Below are 25,625 nucleotides of genomic sequence, written 5' to 3' on the forward strand. Positions count from 1 at the left end.
TCTATGCTCGAATCGTGTGATCTATTTTCCAGCCACTTCAGTTCTGTTTTTTTCGGATTCAGCCGCCAACGCAGATGAAGTAGAAAGAGCGGCTTGCAATGTTCCTGAGGGTCTCATCGATTTGCGTACATTTGTGGTTAGCAATATGTATGTCGTTAAAGTTGTTAGGAAGTTGAAGAAATCTGTTTCACCGGGTCCTGATGGTGTACCTGCAATCATTTTTTGCCGCTGTGTTGCTGTTTTAGCTGATCCCCTAGCTCACATCTTTACCGCTTCGTTGCACCAAGGAGTTTTCCCCGAAATATGGAGACATTCCTTTATGTTCCCTGTCCATAAGAAGGGCGACAAACGTGACGTGACAAATTATCGTGGCATAACAAGTCTATCTGCAGCTTCAAAATTATTCGAGATCATTGTGAACGATGCTATCTTCTTTCATGTCAAGAGCTACATTTCAGCAACGCAACACGGGTTTATGCCAGGACGCTCAGTTACATCAAATTTGCTGGAGTTCACCTCAACATGTATAAATCACTTGGAAAATAGGGCTCAAGTTGATACCGTTTATACCGATCTGAAAGCGGCATTCGATTGCATCGATCATGGTATTCTTCTTCGGAAAATGTCTCGCCTGGGAATTTCGGATGGTTTGGTTGATTGGCTGAAATCATATCTTTCCAACAGAACACTTCGTGTCAAGCTGGGTTCGTGCACTTCATCACTATTTGCTGCAACCTCCGGTGTTTCCCAGGGCAGCAATTTAGGACCATTGCTGTTCACAATCTTCTTCAACGATGTGACGCTCCTCTTGCCGAGTGGTTGTGTGCTCATATACGCCGATGATCTCAAACTATACATTGTTGTCAAGAACGTCGAGGATTGCCGTCAGCTCCAAGCAATGTTAGACCAATTTGTTGATTGGTGCCGCTTAAACAAGCTTTCCGTCAGTATATCAAAATGTGTGGTCATGACATTTAATCGCACAAGAACGCCAATCGTATTCGATTACTCAATTGATGGATTTGTACTAGAAAGAGTAGAACAAGTAAGCGATCTAGGTGTAATACTGGACCCTAAACTTACGTTTGACTTACACCGTTCAATGGTAATCACTAAAGCTAATCGTCAGCTTGGTTTTATATCAAGAATCTCAAGAGATTTTTCGGATCTGTACTGTTTAAAAGCACTGTACTGTTCACTCGTTCGTCCGATTATCGAGACTGCATCTGTTGTTTGGACTCCCTACCAACTTTCCTGGAACATCAGAATAGAACGTATCCAAAAAACATTCATTCGTCGAGCATTAAGACAACTTCCTTGGAGAGATCCACTAAACTTACCTCCGTATGCTGAGAGATGTCGCTTGCTAAGCATGGACACGTTACAACGACGGCGACAAATTCAACAGGCAACATTCGTCGCGAAGTTATTAAGTGGTGAAATTGACACTACCCACTTACTCTCTTGCTTGAACTTTCGTGCGCCAAGCAGATTTCTACGCTCAACGTTCCTATTGCGTCAAGACTCACACCGCTCTTCTTTTGGACAACATGAACCTGTTACGAGTATGATTCGCACGTTTTCTACAGTTGAAGAGTTGTTCGAGTTTGGGGAACCTGCTGCTCAATTCCAGAGACGTATTATTAACTCCAGATACATTTAGTATTTGTTATGGCTTCTGGTTCATTAAGACTTATTGTCAGATGGATGTATTAAATAAAAATAATATAAAAATAAAATAAAATAAAATATAATTATATATAAAACCACGCTATAATTATTTTAATAGAATGGACTAGCCCCTTGATCCCCTTTCTCATTTTACAGCTGGTATAATTCATTTTACAGATCGATGTCTTCCTATACCACTTGAAATCACTGAAATGGGGTCGAATTTTGATTATCGAGTTCCGCATATGTTATGTGCTCCCATGAACGAGAAAGTAAGAAAATTTCTAATAATCACTCCTCGCTTAACCCCTTGATAATTATTGAATAATCTATATTTAGGAAATTTCTCTCTGTGACAAAGTTATTCAGATTACGAAGGCGTACTACTAGCGTTAGATAAATTATTCTACCACGTGGTGCTATTGGGCATGTAATCTTATACCTCGAGATTTTAATCATATGATTGGGAACTTAAAGTAAATGTTAAGACCAGAGCATTTCGAGTGGTGAAGAGATCTGCCACTACGCAGCACTAGTGTACAAGTTAAGTTCCTGTTTATGCTATATATAGATACCCTGACCATCTGGAATGTTGCTGTCTTTGGCAATATACTTCAGATTACCAAGCCGTGTACACGATGAACAGGTTAGTTAACAACTCACTACGCTCGTTTTCAACTTCTATTCAATTTTCATACTGCCGTACTCTAACGGAACTATCTACCTACCCTCTTCTAAGACTATTCTCTAGCTAAAGGGTGATACCGTCAAAATTTGGTCAAGGGAAAACGCGTGTAAATCGGTGAAATCGTTTATTTAAAAAATCAAATTAAATTTCTTTTTCAAGTTCAATTAGTATAAAATTCAGGAAAAATATTCAGTTAGGCTTCCGCTTTTCCAAATCCGAATTGCCGGGCCTTACGCTTGACCCCTGCCATCAGATTTTGTACAGCCACCTTGTCCACCTTCTTCGCCGCAGAAAGCCAGTTTGCCTTGAACTGCTGCTCCCCCTTAGCAGTTGTTTTGGTCTTCTTTAGGTTCCGCTTGACAATAGCCCAGTATTTCTCAATTGGGCGGAGCTCTGGCGTGTTGGGAGGGTTCTTGTCCTTGGGAACCACCTGCACGTTGTTGGCGGCGTACCACTCCATGGCCTTTTTACCGTAATGGCAAGATGCCAAATCCGGCCAAAACAGTACGGAACAACCGTGTTTCTTCAGGAAAGGCAGCAGACGTTTATTCAAACACTCTTTCACGTAAATTTCTTGGTTGACAGTCCCGGAAGCTATGAAAATGCTGCTTTTCAAGCCACAGGTACAGATGGCTTGCCAAACCAGATATTTCTTTGTGAACTTTGACAGTTTCATGTGCTTGAAAACATCTGCTACCTTTCCCCTTCCTTTTGCCGTATAAAACTCCTGTCCCGGAAGCTGCTTGTAGTCGGCTTTGACGTAGGTTTCGTCGTCCATTACCACGCAGTCAAACTTCGTCAGCATCGTCGTGTACAGCCTCCGGGATCGCGCTTTGGCCGTCGTATTTTGTTTATCATCGCGATTTGGAGTCACTACCTTCTTGTAAGTCGATAGTCCGGCTCGTTTTTTGGCTCGATGCACGGTTGTAGACGATACACCCAGCTTATTTGCGGCATCTCGGAGAGAGAGGTTAGGGTTTCGCTTGAAACTACCGGCAACTCTCTTTGTCGTCTCAGCGGCTTCCGGTTTTCAATTTCCCCCCGATTCAGACTTCCTGGCTGTCGACAAACGTTCCCCAAACACTTTAATTACATTTGTAACGGTTGATTTGGCAACTTTTAGCGATTTTGCCAACTTTGCGTGCGAGTAGCTCGGATTTTCGCGATGCGCGAGCAAAATTTTGATACGCTGCTCTTCTTGCTTGGACGGCATTTTGACAACCGAAGAGTGAATTCCAAAATCAAAATAGGAGCAACATTCTACACACACACACCTTCAAAATGAGGGGTGTTCAGGTTTTTTAAATGCAAAATTGAAAGAAATACATCAAGTTGATATTGACCAAATTTTGACCGTATCACCCTTTAATATGTTATCACATTAAAGCTTCATGTTAGATAGCATTTCCAACCAACTCTGAAAATCACTAGGGTGGTTTTTCGGTATTTTTGGTAGTGACAGTATTTGGTAGTGATAGAAGCTTATTCTAGACGCTTGTCCGTCGTTCCACTCCTCTGACTCTAAGACATGGGCAGGATAGTAAATCTGAGTAGCTACGCAATAAAAAAGCATTTTACCAAGATTTTAGGAAAATTTCATCTTTGCAAAAACCATGTTTTTAATGCAAAAAATATACCGATGCTCAAACGTGAGTGCATCACGAACTTTTGAGTCTGAGTACATCTGCACTACGTTCAACTCCAAGCTCCCACGTTCGGGCTTTATTACGTTCAATCTGACTCGCTTTTTACGACGGAGCAATTGATTTTACCACTTTTTTCTTAAATTGAAAAATACGCACTACAAAATTTAGAGAAGCCGATAACAGTGCAGCTGTAAGGCAATGGAAAGGGTACTGAATAGAAATTGGTTGTCGACAATAGTCACATTGACCTGGCAAGTTTGAAGCGTTGTTGAAACGGTTTACAATCGTTGTTGACAGTGCTATAGATTGAAATGGATCAAGCAGTCAACAGCAAACAAACAAACATCTTCATGGGTGAGTGTTACACTGCTACTCGTCCCTAGAGATGTGCGAACGCTGTTTATTGTGCAGTAGTGGCACCAATCCTTTCGGTGCACGGATTCATAGATACTTTTTTGTTTTAGTCCCAGGTTATCATGATTTTTGATTATTCAAAACGAAACGAATGAAGAAAATAGACCTACTGAAGTCATGATAACCTGGATTTGTCAAATAGAGAAAATATTGTTGAATACGTAAAATGCCCCATGCATACGAAAAACAACTATTAGACCTTTTGGACTAGTTTTCTACCCAAGTTATTAATTGGAGCAATTTATGGAGTGCTGGATTGGTTGCAAATTCAAACGTTATTTGAACACGTCGCATAATTCATCCTGATTAAATACGATATTGGATATTAAAAATAAATGACTTGCGGATTGTCTCACTATTTACAACGCAACAAATCCGGATGCATTGTATACAGGCCTTTACTCATTCATGAACTAACAATAATAATAACAAACGTCCGAAGATGATGAAGAAAGTGTTGTTCACATGTATGTTAAATAAGTATCACTCACGATATAACGCTAATCAACGAAATTGCAATCATCAACATCAAGAGGTAAAACTAATACGAAAATCAAGTAACACCAACAGAACAGCAACGTCAATATCATAACGAGATGAGAGTTAAAACACACATAAAAACAGATCCATTCTCCTAAAACCGTAAACCAGAAGTAGGTATGCCACGAGAGCATTCAATATCTCATCTACTAGAAAAGGAGTTTCACAACAGGGTTATATAGAAATGCTATTAGTATATCACATCCAAATGCACACGCTGAGGAGGGTGAAGTGTTCTACTATGGGATGGAGGGGTGGTAGTCCAAGGAGAAAGAGAGAGTTACGGTACCATTTATAGTTTGAGTTCAACATTCGTTCGCTTGCATTCAACATCGAGAGCCTCATCAACTTGCTGTGGGGTGCTGGTGTGCCAAGAACACTTTCCTCGCATAACACACCCAACTTGGCACTTAAGGAAAATTTCACAGCAAAGAACCCTGTGTCGGTGTGTTTACTCTATATTCAGCGCTAAACTTTTTGCTTTTTGTCTTGGACCAGGCCAACTTAGATCAAGGATGGGTTAGCACTTTATTTGAACTATATTTACACAGGCGAATTGTCTTTTGTGTTGACGTGTTTTTGTTTCGTTTTCTGTGTGACAAATGGGCGGGTGACGTGTGCGTATGTGTGTGAGTGTTTATGTCTCTGTGGAAGTGTGTCAACTTGTAAGTGTGTTTTCAGTGCTTTTCAAACAAACTTGTCTGCAAATAAACAAAGAGAAAGAGAGAAAATGGGGAGACACGTTTTAAAACAAGTTTTGCATCTGTCGGGTTAGACTTTGACACTGTTTAAAATGCTATTCTAATGTCAATCTTTAAACGGGAAATTTTTACCATTATGCTTTAGAACGCCTGCTAAGCTCTCTATGTACAGTAAAAGATCGTGCGTCTCCACCATCACGCGGGTTTTGAAAGGTTGTTGAAATTGCCTTTTTCACACCATCGAAGTAAGCATTCCGAGGAAATCGAAGAGGCGCTGATTGCGGGGGTACTTTTCTCATTTTCGATCATTCAGTGTAGAATGGGGCGTACGGCGAACAGCTATAAACTGCTAATAAAATATGTTCGCACCAGCTGGGACCAATAATAAGCGTTGAACCGGAGAAAAGTGCAGCTCAGTTGGTTCCTCGGTACCAGTTATTGTGAATGTAGCTGTGGCGGCAGAACCACGCGATGAAATATGTCTGCCAATAAAAGTATGCTAGCTTTACCCTTTACTGCCAAGTGCGCGCTCCTCAACCAGGGCCCACAGCTGCTTCCAGGATTGCTTGGATCAGTGCGTACGTATGTGCCGCAAACGAAGGCGGAGAACCGTTTACTGTTTCCATGGAATCAGCAGCAGCGCCAATTGGTGAGCAACACAGCAAGTATCATGATGAGTGATGATGCTCGGTAAAGTACTTGTTAACAAACTGTCGGCAAGTAATGGAACTTGTGGTCTCAGTTGAGATAAAGAGAAAAATGTAAAACCCCTTTTTATGAAGTCGTTTGTTTTTCAACGATGTCTAGGTGATCATAATAGAATCGTAAACTTTTCCACTGACCCAAAAGTCGTTAACATCCACTGAGACATAAGATTTAATCACAAACGTCGTCTTTATTGCATGATAACTTATAAGTTATGAGAAATAAATATCGAGTCATTTTCTCACAGTTCAACAAAGTTCAACTTTCTGCCTCGAGTGTAAACACACGATGATTCAGGTTTACCACAGCATCCCCACGCGACTTCGTGGCTGCCCTGTCCCAATTTGAACGAAAAGAAGAAAGGTTATTTATTTTCCATTATTGTTTCCGCTTCAATTGACTCAAATCGGATAAAATATGTCGCTCATTGCCTCGCAAGGCTGTCGGCTCCCCGGAGAGTGTATCCGTATGAGACGTTACTTCAACTCAACCGTTCCAAGTTGATGTACGTACGTACGTACGTACATACATCGTATGCATCGAGGGATGCCTTGGTTGCCATGAGAGATTGCAAAGTATCGTTGAAAATTGCCCCTCGCCACCCATCGTCGTTGTCGTCAGGACACTCACTTGTCCTTTCGACATTCAAGCAGCTCGAGCGAAAAGCAACAATGGCAAGCTTCATGGCAACTAGATCCCGCAGACGGAGGACGCTCGAGGAATAGTAAAAAAAAACCTCTCAGCTGTCCAACATCCAAAGCTAAATCCCACACATTCAACCCGTTATCCTTGTGGTTATGCTCCTCAGTGCCCCCCACCGTGCTCGGTGATGGAATACTAAACTGGTGTAAATCTAAATTGGAATTTGATATTTTATGTCAAACATAAATTTATTGACCCCTCCCTGCGGGATCTCCGATCCCAGAATGTGTCTCGCAGAGATCTTTCCGAAGGAGCACAGTGGCTCTTGTTGAACCTTGTTGGAGCCAAACGGAGCAGTAAATTGATCTTTGCTCAACATAATTTTCGCTGTGCAGGATTATGGTGTCCTGGTAACAAATCCAACGTGACCATTTGAGTGGGGAGCGAACAGCTGCTGAAAATTGTCACACGGAGAATGTTCCATCTAGGCACCTCTGGACAGAAGACACGATGAATCATTTTCAACTGGATTGCGCGCTGATTGTGAAGAGTAAGGACGAGACAAAAACACAAAATCATGATTGTCGTCGTAAATGGGTCCGTTGGTCAGTGAACCACTGTTTTTACAGATTTAATTTTTCTTAATTTATTGCCGTTGTCAGCGGGGGATTTTACTCTATTGTTGTTATCGTTGGAAGGATGGAAAATTTCCTCTTACCACGAAAAACGTGTTTTCTCGCATTGAAAATTTGAACCGCTCATTAAAATAAATGTAGCCTGTGTCAACTGTCAAAATTGTTGATTCAACTAAATTTAATAAACTCAAATTCATAAAAATAAAATTTGAGTTTGTAACGAACTGCCTCACCGTAACTCAACTCCCGAAAATTCAACAAAACTCAAGCCACAAATAGCAACATCAAAAAAGTCGCAATCAGCAAGCTCTTTTTCCAGGTAGATTCATCTACCGGAGCTAGTGAAAGAAGTAAATACAAATCTCTCTATCACTGGAAGCTTCACTTCAGGTAAACTGTAGTAAGAAAGTAGTAAAACAAATTGTAAACTTTATATCACCAAACATCATCATCATCATCATCAGAGGAGGCCTGCCTGAGCAACGACCACAACCACAAAACAGCAATCATTTTCCTCGCTTACTGCGATGGCTTGAACATCAGCACGACTACACCCGGGATGTTTTGCTTTTTTTTTTTTCGTTTTCAGCCCTCTTTGACTGGTGGAGAAACGCACGACTATCATTTTTTTTTCGCTCATTTTCAGGCGTGAATCGTTTTGTAACTCTACGATATTAAAGATATGATATAATAGAATGTAGCAAGCTCATGTATGGAAACGATGCAGAAGGGAGTAACGGTCTTTAAATGCTCGAGTTCTTTGCTATAGGTAAAGTGGAGATCAAGCCAAAAGAATGCAAATTTTGCTTTACTTTGTCAATCCTGTACGGAGAAAAACATTTGCATTTCGTGGAATTCATCAGCGTTGGCTTACCTTCATCCGGTGCGTCATTTTCATGGTGATCTTCCCATTCGGAGAACTGAAACGAAAATAAACAGGTTATAATATGAGCTGCTGGTAAAGTGAAGAGGCTCTTAAAGGGTGATACGGTCAAAATTTGGTCAATATCAACTTGACGTATTTCTTTCAATTTTGCATTTAAAAAACCTGAACACCCCTCATTTTGAAGGTGTGTGTGTGTAGAATGTTGCTCTTATTTTGATTTTGGAATTCACTATTCAGTTGTCAAAATGCCGTCCAAGCAAGAAGAGCAGCGTATCAAAATGTTGCTCGCGCATCGCGAAAATCCGAGCTACTCGCACGCAAAGTTGGCAAAATCGCTAAAAGTTGCCAAATCAACCGTTACAAATGTAATTAAAGTGTTTGGGGAACGTTTGTCGACAGCCAGGAAGTCTGGATCGGGGGGAAATCGAAAACCGGAAGCCGCTGAGACGACAAAGAGAGTTGCCGGTAGTTTCAAGCGAAACCCTAACCTCTCTCTCCGAGATGCCGCAAATAAGCTGGGTGTATCGTCTACAACCGTGCATCGAGCCAAAAAACGAGCCGGACTATCGACTTACAAGAAGGTAGTGACTCCAAATCGCGATGATAAACAAAATACGACGGCCAAAACGCGATCCCGGAGGCTGTACACGACGATGCTGACGAAGTTTGACTGCGTGGTAATGGACGACGAAACCTACGTCAAAGCCGACTACAAGCAGCTTCCGGGACAGGAGTTTTATACGGCAAAAGGAAGGGGAAAGGTAGCAGATGTTTTCAAGCACATGAAACTGTCAAAGTTCGCAAAGAAATATCTGGTTTGGCAAGCCATCTGTACCTGTGGCTTGAAAAGCAGCATTTTCATAGCTTCCGGGACTGTCAACCAAGAAATTTACGTGAAAGAGTGTTTGAATAAACGTCTGCTGCCTTTCCTGAAGAAACACGGTTGTTCCGTACTGTTTTGGCCGGATTTGGCATCTTGCCATTACGGTAAAAAGGCCATGGAGTGGTACGCCGCCAACAACGTGCAGGTGGTTCCCAAGGACAAGAACCCTCCCAACACGCCAGAGCTCCGCCCAATTGAGAAATACTGGGCTATTGTCAAGCGGAACCTAAAGAAGACCAAAAAAACTGCTAAGGGCGAGCAGCAGTTCAAGGCAAACTGGCTTTCTGCGGTGAAGAAGGTGGACAAGGTGGCTGTACAAAATCTGATGGCCGGGGTCAAGCGTAAGGCCCGGCAATTCGGATTTGGAAAAGCGGAAGCCTAACTGAATATTTTTCCTGAATTTTATACTAATTGAACTTGAAAAAGAAATTTAATTTGATTTTTTAAATAAACAATTTCACCGATTTACACGCGTTTTCCCTTGACCAAATTTTGACCGTATCACCCTTTAGCATAATCGAAGCCGAAGCGTAAAATCGGAAGGTGATTGGCGGGATTTTTGTGAAAGGAACAAACATTTCAATGAATAAATATGATTAGGATTATTGAGTCGCCCGAAATTGAAATCGTTTCCAAGGAAACGGAAATTGCTAAATTTGGCATTCTATTCCTAGAGTGCGCTGGAATTCAACAATGTTTTTGATCGTAAATAATGATAGATTTTTTCAGGGAACGTGCATAACCTAACTTTGTTGATAATGACTTTCATTTATACGGTCCCGTGTTCGGTCGAATGTTCCAACATGTTGTGTTTCGTAACAATGTTGCTTCACTTACAATGTTATTGCCCTCGGTATTGTGAAAGCACTGCTGCAGCCACGTTTTTACCTCGTCGTTCTGCCCTCGTCTATTATGTTGTTGATTACAAGCCACCAAAGAACGCTAGCTTCCTAGCATGAAACGGAAATTTGTTTTCCCATTCCTAGCAACGATCAGAATTACACGTTCGCTAGTGTGCAGTGCATGACGAAAACCCGGGAAGAAACTTAGTTCCTTCCGTTGAACGATTCATCGTAGCCACAGTGTCTGTTTGCCTCGTTCTCCCCTCACCCCATTCTACGAAAGACGCCAAAAAATGTATTTCTCCTCCTTGCTCGGTTCCAGTAGCAGCAGTAGTAGTAGTAGGCAATTGGCCCATTTTTCCTTCCTTTTCCTATTAAAGTGCTATCAAAGTTAGCGATTCCAGTCGCGATGAAATATGCAACTTTCGATTCTGTACTCCGTGCGCGGTTGCTCAATCTAGAAACCAACGAACCACCGGGTGCAAGGAAATTGCTGAACGAGGAAGTTATGTAAAATCGCATCATGCAACTCTGTTTCGGACTCGAAGCTGTTTACGGCAAATTGTGTCAAAAGTTGAACGAACTTTAACGCCACCGTAGAGCGCTCAGTAGGCGGTTAAAGTAGTTTGCCCGCAGTGTTGACGAAGGAGCGAAATGGAATGAAAATGCTCGTTGCAGTATTTATTGCAGCATGATGAAGGATTCGTGATTCGAGTTATCGGGTTCTGATTGATGGGGGAAATTTTAATGATAGCTGTTCTGATCTGAATTCGGTTATAATTTGGTGAGTAAAATACTTGAGTTTTGGTATTTCCATACATTTTCAGCAGAGCTGTGCAGTCGGTGAACAATATTTCGGCTCCGACTCCGTCTCCGAAGCAGATGGAAAATGTTTGATTTTTTTGGGATTTAAGAAAAAAGTACACTTCTGTAACTTTTTAACCTGAGGCCAAATAATTTTAAAATTTTCTTGGTAAATTCTAAATAGTAATGAATAAATATAATATATTTTAAGAATCAACGAAAAACTTACTTCCAGTTTCTAATCAAGAAAACAAAACAATTTCTTCGACACTTTGTACAGGTACCAAAAAACATCGGTACCATAGTGTGATATAAATAACTGTTTTTGTTGGGTTTGAAGAAGTTGAATTTTCATGTGTGGGGCTTAGATTTATTTTCGTCAAAATGTGCCAAATTTTAAAAGTGTTATTTCTAGCCAACTGCACAATATTTTATAATGTAATATTTGACCAACAAATTGAGTAGGCCCCGTGTGTTAATATCAGTGATGATAGCCGAACTTCTTTGCTTAACCACTGATTTTTAATTTCAAACTGATCAAAATATTGAAAGAGCATGGTGTTCTCCTAAAAACGATGTATAGCACCTCTGAAACCTTTAAAATAATTCACGTTTGCTGTTTATAATAAAGAATCTGCCCTGACAATTTCAAACCATTTAGTAAAATAGATAAAATGTTACAACTGTTTAAAACGAATGTTGAATGTCATAAGTTATTTTGAACAAAGGTATTAGATATTTTTCTTTTATATCAATTAAACTTAAAATATGTAAATTCAGATGTAAGAGTCTAAAATGGTCCTAAAAGACCAATACGTAAGATGAAGATAATACATTAATTGTCAATCCATTTCAAGGCTGAAGAGCGAATCACTCATCTAAAAACAAGTTTATCTTGGAAATATATCCTCATACATACCGTATGCGTGATAATGTTTGCACCGTCGTACAAATAAGATTCCCGTTTCACCTGTGCATTCAATGCCTTGGTTTTCTTTGCATGCACGCAACCTATAGCTCATACCGTAGTAGCAACAATCAATACGAAACTAACGATTTTAAATTGGCTCACCACTTTAGTAGCCTATTGGTCCCAAGCAAACGATTAACGTACCCTATTCTAGTTGAAATTCTATTACTACACTATGTTTGTTTTGATTCGCTATGAAAGTTTGACAGATAACATCAGGGGTGTGTGGATTCATGCAGAACATGCAGGGGTGAGTGAAATAGCTTGGGACTGCTTGGGACCGTTGTTCTGGTACTGAGTGAGCCAAAAATAATAATGATTTTCTTCGGGACCCAGTGGTCTTAGAGTTACCTCTATGGTAGTAGGCTGTGTATAAAAGAAAATGATTTACTTAGTTTGACAGTTGCACCATGACGAAGTAGCAGCGTATTCGTGATTTGTCTCACGCGCAAATGTCGCAAAAAGACACCGTGGGAGTGTCCCGGTGGACCGTCAAAAGGGTTTTAGACCGAGAAAAGAAAGGACAACTATCCGCGTAGGTGACCACGTCCGAGGTAAGCACGGGTTCCGAGGGTTATCGCTGCTATAAAAAGGAAGATTCGGGTGGATCCAGTGCGGAAAATGGCAAAGGAACACGGGATCAGTGACTTTACGGCACGGAAGATCGTAAAGGAAGATTGCGGGGTGAAGTCGAGGGCGCGGAAAAAAACTCACATGATTACCAACCGCATCCGGGAGCTACGAGTCGAACGATGCAAGAAAATCTTGAACTTCCTTAAGCAAATATTAGTTCTCTTTCCGTAAAAGACGTGTCCGACGAGCACAAGAACGTGTATCTGACCAAGCATCGTTATGGTATTTGGGTTGGTGGCTTCCAATGGCAAAAAAAATGGACCCGCTATTCATTCCAGAAGGCGAAAAGGTCAACATAGAGGTCTACATCGGGATTTTAAGTAAGTATGTTCTTCCGTGGATCAAAGAACAGTTCGGTTCGAAGCCAAATGCTGTATTTTAACAAGATAAAGCTCCGCAGCACACCTCGAACCGCACTCAGAAGTGGTTGCAGGAACATCTTCCGTCATCCAGCCCCGATCTTTATCCGCTGGATTACTTAATATGGCGCGACATGAAGGCCAAGACCTGTTCTAAACACCACCCGAGTACAGCAAGCCTCAGACAAACATTGACCCGTACCTGGAGAGAAATGGATCCAGACTTTATTACTAAAACCTTCCGTGCATTCCGGAAGCGTGTGGAGGCTGTAATTGCAGCAAGTGGAAACTCGATCGATGATTAACATAGTTTAAGACTCTGAGAAACATCCTACCTTTGAATAAATAAAAAAAAATCGAAAACGGAATTTTTGAGATTTTTTTAATTTTGACATTGCTTAATGGTGCAAAACATTATCACGCATACGGTACATTGAAGATCCCGTACACGTGAGTTTTTATAAACTCTTGGCTAGGAAAAATTTGAAAAATCTATGCTTTGTGACAAGTTTCAAAATTTTAGGTCCTCGAAATATATTTTGGATGATTTAAGTTAGGCCGGTAAAAAATTTGTGTTAAAATATTTAATCGTGCTTGTTTGATAAGTTTACAAAGTTTGACAAACAAAATCGAGCGTTGCAGTGTCATTACCAATTTTCCAAATCCCAGACTTCAGATAACTGTTTTAACCTGAATGCCGAATGTAATACGACAGATGGCAGAATGGGGTCTCAGTTTCCTTCTCAATCACACTTTTCAAGTAATTCTGGGGAACCATCGATCCAAGACATTTTGGGAGGAAACTGGAGTGCCGCAGGGTCGGTGATAGCAGTCACCTTGATCCTCATTGGTATGAACAATATCTACAGTGGTCTTCCCAAGGAGATTTAAATTTTTGTATACGCCGATGACATCGTTCTAGTCACCATCAGCAACCAGCAAAACGCCAACGTCCACGGACCGTTGAAAAACGTGCAACAACAACAAACTGTCCAAGTGCGTTTTGAGGAAAACCGATGGAATTCCGCCAGGACCCGGATTGTACGACAAGTTGAGTTTCGAGGAAGCCCTGGAAAACATCTTGGTATTGATATCAATTCTGCTCATGGTTTGGCCAGAGAGTGGTACGTAGCTGGCAGCCTGTCGGGCATGGTCGTCACTCAGTCTCTCGTGCGTGAAGACACTAGCATTTTTTTTAGAGAACAGCGGACAGATATCTTGCGTAGATGAGGCCACGTTACCATTATGTATCATAGACAACGACAAACCAGCTTCATGACGTTGTTCGTTGACAAACTTCCAAAACTGCTTGGGACGTGAGTTAAACTTTCTCTGCAATCCACGTCGATACTGAAGAAAGCACCGTTTTGCAACTCGTTTGTATTCGTGATTGATCCTGACATAGTGACGTTGAAGGGATAGTGTGAGGTGCTTGGTGAATTTCCTAAGAGCGGCTCTCTTTCTGGATTTCAGTCGACGAAATTCGCTCGTATGCCATGGTGGATGGGTCGTATGATGATGAATCTTTTTCGGAACGTGTCTGTCAATGATAAAAAAGCTCGATTCAAATTGAATCTGAACGCACGGTTTAATACACCACCGCGCCCCTGGTGGTTGGAACAAAAAACGTTTTAAATGCATTTGTTAATGTTTCATTTACGAAGAAATTGGTGAAAAGTTTTTCTCGATTGATCGACGCATCCCGTAATTATGGATCATGGAACTTGAGAAAAGAAAATTAATTGTGCACAAACATCCAGAGAACCCTTCGTGGTCAAAAGTGTTAAAATTCCCAAAGTCAACGGTGAGTCTTGTAATCAAACGTTACAAGGATACTCTGAGTGTGGATAGAGCACAGCGCATCTATCATAAAAGTGGCACTAGGGACAAAGAGCTGAGGAGAAAGGTGTTGAGGTACGTGAAAAGCAACCCAGGTGTCTCCATACGTGATTTGGCAAAGAAATACGATTCCAACTTTTCCACCGTGCGTAACATCCTTTCAAGAGAAGGATATAAGTCTTTTTGTGCCAGTAAACATTTGAATCGTTCCCTGAAACAAAATTTAGTGGCCAAAAAGCGAGCACGATTACTATGCGAACGAGTTTTGACGAAATTTGATGCCTGTATTTTAATGGATGACGAAACATATGTCAAAATGGATTATAAACAAATCCCCAGACGAAAATTTTACCTGGAAACTGGTCGTGGGGATGTCCCTTCTAGATATAAATTTGTTTTTGCTGATAAGTTTGCTCGGAAACTAATGATTTGGCAAGGAATCTGCAGTTGTGGCTTTAAAACCAAGGTTTTCACACAATGACGTCGAAGGTTTACATTAAAGAGTGTCTGAAAAAGCGGATTTTACCCTTCATACGGCAACACAAGACCAACGTTATGTTTTGGCCGGATCTAGCCAGCTGCCACTACTCTAAGGAGGTACTAGAATGGTATGCTGCAAACAATGTTAATTTCGTCGCCAAAGAGATTAAAGGCCCAAGCGCAATGACAGCGGAAGCAGAATGGCAGCGGCAGCGGCAGCGGAAAAGCCCGATCTGAGTAAGCCTACTTGTCGGATTGAAAACTAGTTAGAATCAAATCGACTTCGGGTAGGCATCTTGATGGCATTTGTGACAACTGTCAAACTTTCTGTTTCCGTTCCGCTTCCGCCCACATTGCGTTTGAGCCTTAATCCTCCAAATTGCCCTGAGTTCAGACCGATCGAAAAATATTGGGCAATTGTCAAGCGAAAACTTCGAGGATGCGGTAAAGAAGTGACAAATGCACAACAAATGCGTTTAAAGTGGAATAAGTTCGCCGGTACAGTGTCACCAGCGACTGTGCAGATCATGATAGTATCGATCACAAGTAAAGTGCGACAGTTCGTTCGAAACGGTAAAATGTAATAACTTGTTATATATCTTTGGAAAGCTGAATAAATACCCTTTTGTTCAATTTACTTTGAATCGAGCTCTATGCCAAGACATTGGAAATAGTTTGAGCGGCGGACTCAATGTCAATGGTGTTCAATAAGTCGTCCCAATCTAAACTGGAGAGTAATTCGACGATACTTCCATCATGCTTGGCATACACAGTTTTGGTCCCGAACTGCTCATTTGCTAAAAACTTTACGCACAGTTGACAAAACATAGTTCTGTTTGAAGCAGTAGATAGAATAAAGTTTAAGCTTGTAATAAGTATGTACGAAAAAGTAGATTTTAATTCTAGTAATAAACTGTATTTGTTTTTGTGTTGTAAAAATCAAGTGAGAAATGCTCGCTGCACATCTCGGACTTAAAGTGTAAAAAATCATTAGTGTTGATTCAAATGTCAAGATTTACCTACTCTTTGCATATCTGTAGTAAGCTATGATCCTAATCTATCAATTATTTAAAAAAAACAAATTTCAACAAATGAGTGAAAAGTTATTAACAAATGAGCAGTTGGTGTGTGCATGCCAAGCATGACTACCATGGTCGGCGCTGCGAAAATCGTAGGAAAAAGTGGCAACACCACATGAATTATGACAACTGCAACGCTGATGGTAGATGGCCCTCTTCTGGGGCTCCCACCTATATTCCAAACTCTGTAATTAAAGGTGCTTCCTTACGGGGCCCCACCGTTAACTCTGTAACTAGGGGATAACCCTAGAAATCTCTAGAAGCGATGAATCATGTTATGAAACGAGCTCATTGTTAGAATAGGAAGAAGCTCTACGCAGTATAATGTTATACAAAATAAGGTACTCTGCTCGGCAGACCATAGAAAGTAAGCAAAAGAATGATCTTCGGGAGAAATGGACTCGGTTAGATTCGGAACTTCAAGTCAAACGATGTAACGACAACTCGACCTAGAAGTAAGATTTGTTCATAAGACATATTATAAATACTCTATAAGGGGTGTTAAAAGGGCAGTAAATAATTAATCAGTAAGACAGTCGTCAGTTAGAGGAGAGTCGTAAGTGGTAGCAGTAGTAGGAGTTAGGTCGGCGGAATTCAGGGGAGTTTAGTTGTGACGATTAGTCAGGAGTGAGTATTGACAGGGGGGGGGGCTCCCTTGGCTCAGTCGGTAAAGGCGCAGCTACAAAGCAAGACCATGCTGGAGGTGGCTGGGTTCAATTCCCGGTCCGGTCTAGGAATTTTTCGGGTTGGAAAATGTCTCGACTTCCCTGGGCATAAAAGTATGATTGGACTTGCCACACAATTATACCAATGCAAAAAATGGTACAGGCATCGAAAGCTCTTAATTAATAACTGGGGAAGTGCATCTAGAACACTAAGTTGAGAGCACGCAATAAGCTAATATGCGATATGCAATAAGCTTGAAATGCGAAGAAGAAGAAGAAGAAGAAGAAGAAGAAGAAGAAGAAGAAGAAGAAGAAGAAGAAGAAGAAGAAGAAGAAGAATAAGAAGAAGAAGAAGAAGAAGAAGGAGAAGAAGAAGAAGAAGAAGAAGAAGAAGAAGAAGAAGAAGAAGAAGAGTATTGACAGGTTCGTCAGGAGTGAGTGGTAACTGAGGTAGTCAAGTGGTGACTGGTTAGTCAAGAGGAGTCGTGATTGGAAGTCGCGAGTTAGTTATTTAGAAAAAAGTGTAAGGTTGATCACAAACGCGATCGGTCTGTAGAGACCAGGCCAACTAGAAAAGCGGGAGGCAGAACATATAAATTGATTTAAGAACTAAAAACCAACGAAATCTATAAAATATTAAGGGCTTTCAATATTGGCTATTATTGGTGGTGGCTTTACTTGGCGTCAGTAAAGACACGGTACACTGAAACTTCCATTTACGAACCAAAACGGGGGTTCGTAAATCGAATTAGAGCGTAAAAGAAAACCTCGTTATTTGGGATTTACTTCGTAAAAAGAAAACTCGTTATTTGGGATTTACTTCGTAAAAAGAGGTTTTTGAAAATACTGTCAAATACCCCACAATATGGGTATTTTTTGGAATCAGGGTGACGTGTAGGGACCGGAAATCAATGTCTGACGCATTTGAAATCTAATATGACGGCTTCCGGTTACAGAAAAACTTGGACATTCTGCCAAATACCCCACAATATAGGTATTTTTGGAATTGGAGTGACGTGTAGGGACTGGATATCGATATCTGACGCCATTTTGAAATCCAAGATGGTGGCTTCCGGTAACATAAAAACTTGGAAATTCTGTCAAATAGCCCACAATATGGGTATTTTTGGAATCGGAGTGACGTGTAAGAACCGGAAATCGATGTCTGATGCCATTTTGAAATCCAAGATGGCGGCTTCCGGTTACATAAAAACAGAAAAATAATGTTAAATAACCCACAATATGGGTATCTTAAGAATCAGGGTGACGTTTAGGGTCCGGAAATCGATGTCTGACGCCATTTTGAAATCCAAGATGGCGGCTTCCGGTTACAGGAAAACAGAAAAATACCGTTAAATACACAACAATATGGATATTTTTGGAAGCGGAGTGACCTGTGAGAACCGAGAATCCATGTCTGACGCCATTTAGAAATTCAAGATATTGACATCCGGTTACAGAAACACTGGGAAATACTGTCAAATACCTCACAATATGGGTTTTTTGGAATCGGGGTGACTTATTAGGACTGAAAACCCATGTCTGACACCATTTTGAAATTCAATATGGCGACTTCCGCTTAAATATAGACAAAAAAATAATGTTAAATAGCCTACAATATGGGTATCTTAAGAATCGGGGTGACGTGGTGATATTAGCCAATTTTTCTGTAACCGGAAGTCGCCATCTTGGATTTCAAAATAGCGTCAGACATTGATATACGGTCCCTACACGTCGCTCCGATTCCACAAATACCCATTTTGTGGGGTATTTGGCAGAATTTCGAAGTTATTATGTTACCGGAAGCCGCCATCTTTGATTTCAAAATGGCGTCAGACATCGATTTCCGGTCCCTGCACGTCACTCCGATTCCAAAAATACCCAAATTGTGGGGTATTTGACAGTATATCCCAGTTTCCCAAAATCACAAAAAAAAACTCGTTATTTGGAATTTACTTCGTATAAAGAAAACTCGTTATTTGGGATTTACTTCGTAAAAAGAGGGGCGTAAATTGAATACTGCGTAAAAAAGACTTCGTAAACGGAGGTTTCAGTGTACACTGGAGTCGCTTTTTACGCGGGTGATACGTCCCACGTAAAAAAAAAAACCGCGTAAATTCCGGAATCCGCGTAAAAAAAACCGCGTAAATTCCAAAATCCGCGTAAAAAAAACCGCGTAAAAAAAGACCGTGTAAAAAAAACCGCGTAAAAAGCGACTCTAGTGTATAACGATATACCGCGTTAATTCTGAAATCCGCGTAAAATAAAACCAAAATCCGCTTAAAAAAACCGCGTAAATTCTGAAATCCGCGTAAAAAAACCGCGTAAAAAAAACCGTGTAAAAAAAAACCGCGTAAAAAGCGACTCCAGTGTATTACCAAAGCCAGAGGCAGCATGTTCCATTCCCAGTTCGCTCGAGGAAATCTTTCAGGTTGATTTTTTTCTCAACTTCCCTGGGCATAGAGTATCATTGTACTTGTCATAATGCAAGTTAATGCATTGGTTGGCATAGAAAGCTTTCCATTTATTACTGTAGAAGTGAATCTAGGCCACTTAGTTGAGAGCCGCCAAAACACTTGCTACGGAAGGTTAAAATGCCTAGAATAATAAGAAGAAGAAGTTATAAAAAGAACCTCTAAAGAACATTTATTTTAAATATTAATGATAATTTCAACACGAATTTGAAGGGAGATTGCAGGGTATTTGATGTCGTTTGGAGTTATTGGTTCCAGATATAAGTAAAAATCCATAGCACGCCTGTCCTATTGCCGAGAAATATATGCTAAGTTACAGAGATTTGAGCACCAATTATCGTTAGCCCATCCTAACACAAACTGAATGAAAATCTTACGTACATTTTAAAAGGGCCTATCATGTTTTGTCTATATGCCTATATGCTAATAGCAAATGGCATCAAAATCCATTTTTTTTTTAATATTTTGCATGTAAAACTTTAAAAAAAAACTAGGAAAGTTTTTTCACGCGGGTTTTTTTACACGGTACATATCCCCCGTGAAAAAGTGACCTGCGTAGGTCCAAAAATCGCCACTCTTTATTTTGCCAGATTTTACTTTCATTCGCTCGCGGTAACGTTACTCCAGCTACCCACGCACATTCCATCGCTGAAATCCGTGACAGTTTACAAATTTCCATTAATTATCCAATTTGTCCCTGGACTGTCAACGAAAAGAAAAGGAAACCGGAAATGGAACAAGCTATAAGCCCTTCCGCCTCACTTTAGATAAATAGCGCATAATTGACTTTCCCATTCATACGCACATGTCTACACACACACACACACACACATACGATTCATTATTCAGCCCGTAATCGCATTTATTACAATCAGGGCTTCTCCATCCACTTCAGCTCCCCGCCGCGCCGCTCGCCTACTATAGCTACTCCGTAAGCGTGGCCTACCTCGACCGAAAATTGCAATTCCATTCACTCGTTTATTTGACACCACTCGCCCTCGCACGTTCCGAGTGCACAATTCACGATCCGAAACCTGAAAATCGTGCACATATAAAAATCAATTAAAATCGTAAATGAAAAGCCACATTTGAACGACAAATGATGTTGGCAGCGGTGGGCAAATGCAATTTGTGTCACACTGATTGGTCGGGGAATCTACCCGCCATCCACCCCTGTCGTCGCATACGACCATTTCCTATCAGAAAGCCTACATACACTATCATTCCTCGAACGCGTTTACCCCATTGTGTGTGCGGAATTTGGAAGGGCGCCGAAGGAGGCAAACGTGAGTGCTTTCACAACATAGTTTTCCAGCACGCAACCATTCAGAAGTGTAGTCAAAAGTCAATCCGATCTCAATGCCTGCCGTGCAGAGTATGAAAATCATTCGATTCAGTTGGCAACACTGCTTCGTCGTCAGTAGACGTCCGCCTACTGAATGCGAAAGACTCACATTACAGTAATCCCTCTTCCATTTATGCGGTGGGTATCATCGTCAACCCACCGCTGTTTCTCGGCTGTCCTTTACCCAATATGATTAGTGTCAATCATAAACGAGTTATCTACGGAAAATCTACTCAACTGGCTGAAGGACAGTCGAGAGACAGCGGTTTGAGGGCGGTACCACCCACCGCATATATGGGGGGATAACTGTAGTTCGATGCCCTACGCCTAAAGGCACACTGCATTTCCAACGTAGTGTAGCTCACTTTATTCGCCACCCATTGACCCATAGAACGTGTGGCGCCATTTAGGGCTATGTAAGAACCACCCCCTGACACCACCGCCACCAGGCACGAAAGCGACGACGACGGGGGATGGCCATTCAAAAAATTCACGTGACTCAATTCACGCGAGGTGTTCCTTTTGATATAGGCCTACTAGGAGGTCGGAGAAGAGGCAAGGTGAAGCGAAGTTTTCTGTCTTCGTTCTTCCAAAACGTTCGGAATACTACAATCGTGCTTTGCTGGTAAAGGTGAATGAGTGCTAGCGGGTGAGAATAGCACGCTCGGAACATAGTAGGCTGGCTGACATGTCGAAAGCGAAAAACTATGAGAGCTCGTTAAAAATGGAGGAAAGGAATGGATGGCTGGGAAGTATAAATGACAGGAAATTTTCTGAAAAGGAAGCTAAAATGGAGTAAATTATGTGGTGGTGGGGATTAGGAATGGCTTCGTGCTGAGCGGTGGAAAGGGTGGAAGAAGTGGAAGCAAATACATAATGCAGCCATTCAGTGAAAAGAAACTTTTTGCGTAAATGGGTCATCTTGATTCATGTGGGAATTCAGGGAAACTCGGCGTTATTTACAGAACGAACAGGTTAATGGCGAACATAAATTAACTCGATAGTTTAGGTAATTAAGTATATGATGCTTAACATGCCACAAAACTATGGGAACGAAAATTGGATTGCTTTTTCAAGGTTGAATTAAATAAACACAGAAGAAACCTAGTTATTGAATCAAAACAAAAGTACGACGGGCGTCTTGATCAGGATTATTAATCGATAACCCATTGATAGCGTCTGCGTTAACATCTGCAATGGGAATTTGTATTCCAGACGTTAATGATGACGTCATCGACGGTTATCGACTAACAACCCTGGGCTTTTAATGACATTAATACATTAAACTGTCATATTAAATCTCCATTTAATTCCACTACCTTATTTGCTTATCCTTGACAGATACGCGTATTTCGTCTACAATGTGCAGACTTCTTCAGTGTCTTGTACTAATAGTCGAGTATTAGTACAATACACTGAAGAAATCTGCACATTGTAGACGAAATACGCGTATCTGTCAAGGATAAGCAAATAACGTAGTGGAATTAAATGGAAATTACTAATCCTTTTCTCTTTCTTTATACAGATATTCCACTAAGACGCCCACATTCATGACGATTCAAACTTAATCTATTCTATGCTCACGGAGCACTGAGATAATGCAGGTATACCTTTATTTGACGTAACTGTCAATTTTGACTTTCATAGCTGATTTCTCGGAAAACGTCCTAAAATTTAACCCATTTGCAACTTTTTTGACTCATGATCAACTCGATTGCATTTGAGAACCTCATGAAAACTAACATGAACCGTAGCTGGATTAATTTTTTATTTCGATCTAACAAACATCTTCATTACAACTTTATGGTTCCGAAATTAACCGAAAAAACTATAACTATTGTACATCATACGGACAGTTAATGTGATTATGTCCCAGCGCACTATGGGCAAAAATGGGTCCAAAATTACCCAAAATTCAATATCTCAACAACACGCTGAATTCCGGCCATGAAAAACGACTTTTACGAAGGGAAATCGTCCGGGGAATCGATTGCACGTGGTCCAATAGACCGGAGAGCCTTGTAGGTATGTGTTTTGGACCATTTTACCCCATTTTCCCCTACTGTTTTGAGGAAATGTTTTTTTCACAGCTCTATTTTTCGTAAAACATAAGCACTTTATGCATGGTTTTAGAAAACTATGTCTACAACAGTTCATGAGATATTAGGGGAAAACGGGGTACACTGTATAGGGGAGTAAGGGGTAAAAGTGAACCCTCGCTAAATTTATTTTAATTCATTAAAATGTTGAACGATGCGATTGTTTGAATGACCCCAAAGGTTACCTGCAATAATGAGAGGTTAATTGGGGTTAAATAAGTTTTAATTTACTGCTTTATGTTTTAAACGAGTTTTCACTTTTTTTGTCTGTATACAGCAAAACGATATAGTGGTTCTCAGAATTTTGTGAAAATTGGTAGTTTGGTTCCTTATCGCAACATATTAGACTCGTATTTTTTATTTTGTCATTAGGGTGACTATTTATATATTAGGGCGGTAAAAAAATTTTTTTTTTCAATATTTTTTTTAAATTTATAACTTTTGAACTGTTTGGCCGACGACGGAACTCAAAATACCAAATGAAAGTTAATTAAAAGTAATTTTCAGAAAAAAATATTATGATATTAAAAAAATGGATTTTGCATTAAAAAACATTGATTATATTTTCACTTTTACCCCTTTCTCCTCTATAAAGTGTACCCCATATTCCCCTAATATCTCATGAACTGTTGTTTAAACACATACTATTCTTAAAGCATGCATAAAGTGCTTATGTTTTACGAAAAATAGAGCTGTGAAAGTAGGGGGAAATGGGGTAAAATGGTCCAAAACACATACCTACAAGGCTCTCCGGTCTATTGAACCACGTGCAATCGATTCCCCGGACGATTTCCCTTCGTAAAAGTCGTTTTTCATGGCCGGAATTCAGCGTGCTGTTGAGATATTGAATTTTGGGTAATTTTGGACCCATTTTTGCCCTTAGCGTGCAGTGCAGGCCACCTATGATATCAATTTTCAAATTCTAGCACACAAGAAATGACAACAGCGGCAGCGGTGGTGTAGTGATAGGCAGGATTACCTCTCAGCAGGCCTTAGTTCAATCCCAGTCGGCGCCGCCGGAATGTTCTGAGGCATAACATCTCTGTTCACGCCTTCCTTCGGAAGGGAAGTAAAGCCATAAATTGAGCATTTTTGGATTTATTTTATCTCGTGATCGCGACAACCTAGAAAGTTCGAGTATTCAGCAAAGTTGTTCAGATGACCAAGGACGTCTGGAAGATGGCAGGTATAATTCGGAATTCTCTCACTATGAGCATTTTTTAGATTGTTTTATCTTGTGATCCCAACCACCTTAAATGTTCAAGTCTGCAGCAAAGTTGTTCAAAAGGCCAAGGGTGTTCAGATGCTGGACAGATTGATTTGGAATTATATCGCTAGGTGCGCATGAAAATCGAGCATTTTCGAAATTTAATAGATAGAAAGTTCGATTCTTCATCCAAATTGTTCAGAAGGGTATGGCTGAGCGGATAGTGCTTAGTTCGTTTAGGAATTATGTCACCACGTGGCGCTAGTGTGCATGCAAATTTTTTAAATGTATCGAAACTGAGAAGTTTGAAATCGCTTTAATATGAAGAGAATCAGTTCTGAAAATCTTGGAATCACTTGAAAATAAAGTGAATCAGACCTGAATTGTTTGGAATCACTTGAATATGAAGTAAACCAGACCTGAGTAGTTTAGATCCACCGGAATGTGAAGTGGATCAGACCTGAAACATTTGGAATCACTTGAAAATGATGTGAATTCAAACTGAAAAGTTTAGAATCGCTTGAATATTAAGTGAATCACTCCTGAAAAGTTTGGAATCACTTGAATATGAAGTGAATTTGAACTGAAATATTTGGAATCACTTGAATATGAAGTGAACCAGAAATCACTACCGGTCATGAGTATAGAATCGCTTAGAACAGTATTGCAACATAGACTAGCATGACTCAATTCGATAAAGTTCAAAAGCACTTAGAAAAGTACTGAATTACTAATCACTAAATGTACTAAATCACTTCCGAAGTGTTCATGATGATTCAAAAAAAAACTGAATAACTCCAGAAAAGTACTGAATTACTTTATAAAGTACTGAATCATTTTAGAAAAGATTTCAATACTTTTGGAAAGCAATGATTCAGACTTCAGAAAAGTTTTGAATCACTTCGGAAAGTACTGAACCATTTCGGAAAGATTGGAATTATTTCAAGTACAAGTAGTATATCTTCGCTCCATGAGGCCGGTAAAGCACTCCTCGTATTTTCTCATGAAAATACGAGAGCTTTTAAGTGCTTTATCTTTAAGATCTTTTGTCATCACCTTTGCATGGGTCCCATCTCATTGCTCGATTGCGGGCAATGAGAAGGCGGACTCGCTTGCAAAGGTGGGCGCTATGGAAGGCGATATTTACGATCGACAAATCGCCTACGACGAATTTTTCTTCATTTATCGTCAACAGTCACTCGCCAGCTGGCAAAATAAATGGAGTGAAGGGAGTTTGGGACGATGGTTGTATTCAATTATCCCTAAGGTGTCGAAGTGTCCTTGGTTCAAAGGTTTGGAGGTGGGTCGAGACTTCATTCGTGTGATGTCTCGCCTCATGTCCAATCACTATTCACTAAGCGCTCACTTGTTCCGTGTTGGGCTGGGGGACAGTAATCTCTGTGAATGTGGACAAGGTT

General features: G+C 40.6%; 1 protein-coding gene across 7 annotated transcripts in view; it reads right to left on the bottom strand.

Moving 5' to 3' along the window:
* LOC135709734 (transient receptor potential-gamma protein-like) overlaps nucleotides 1-25,625 on the bottom strand; it is a 330,483-nt gene that overhangs the window by 91,628 nt on the left and 213,230 nt on the right. For 6 of the 7 annotated variants that reach the window (XM_065232109.1, XM_065232110.1, XM_065232112.1 and 3 more), the window contains 2 exons: nucleotides 8,517-8,562; nucleotides 5,249-5,660 (listed from right to left, as the gene is read on the bottom strand). The gene's annotated coding sequence lies outside the window, so the exon portion shown is untranslated. The remainder of the gene's footprint in view (nucleotides 1-5,248; nucleotides 5,661-8,516; nucleotides 8,563-25,625) is intronic. The other variant, XM_065232111.1, reaches the window with a different exon arrangement.

The sequence above is a fragment of the Ochlerotatus camptorhynchus genome, unplaced genomic scaffold, assembly GCF_037179485.1.
Source record: "Ochlerotatus camptorhynchus isolate MF236.1 unplaced genomic scaffold, CSIRO-AGI_Acam_v1.1 ptg000363l, whole genome shotgun sequence".
Lineage (NCBI taxonomy): Eukaryota > Metazoa > Arthropoda > Insecta > Diptera > Culicidae > Ochlerotatus > Ochlerotatus camptorhynchus.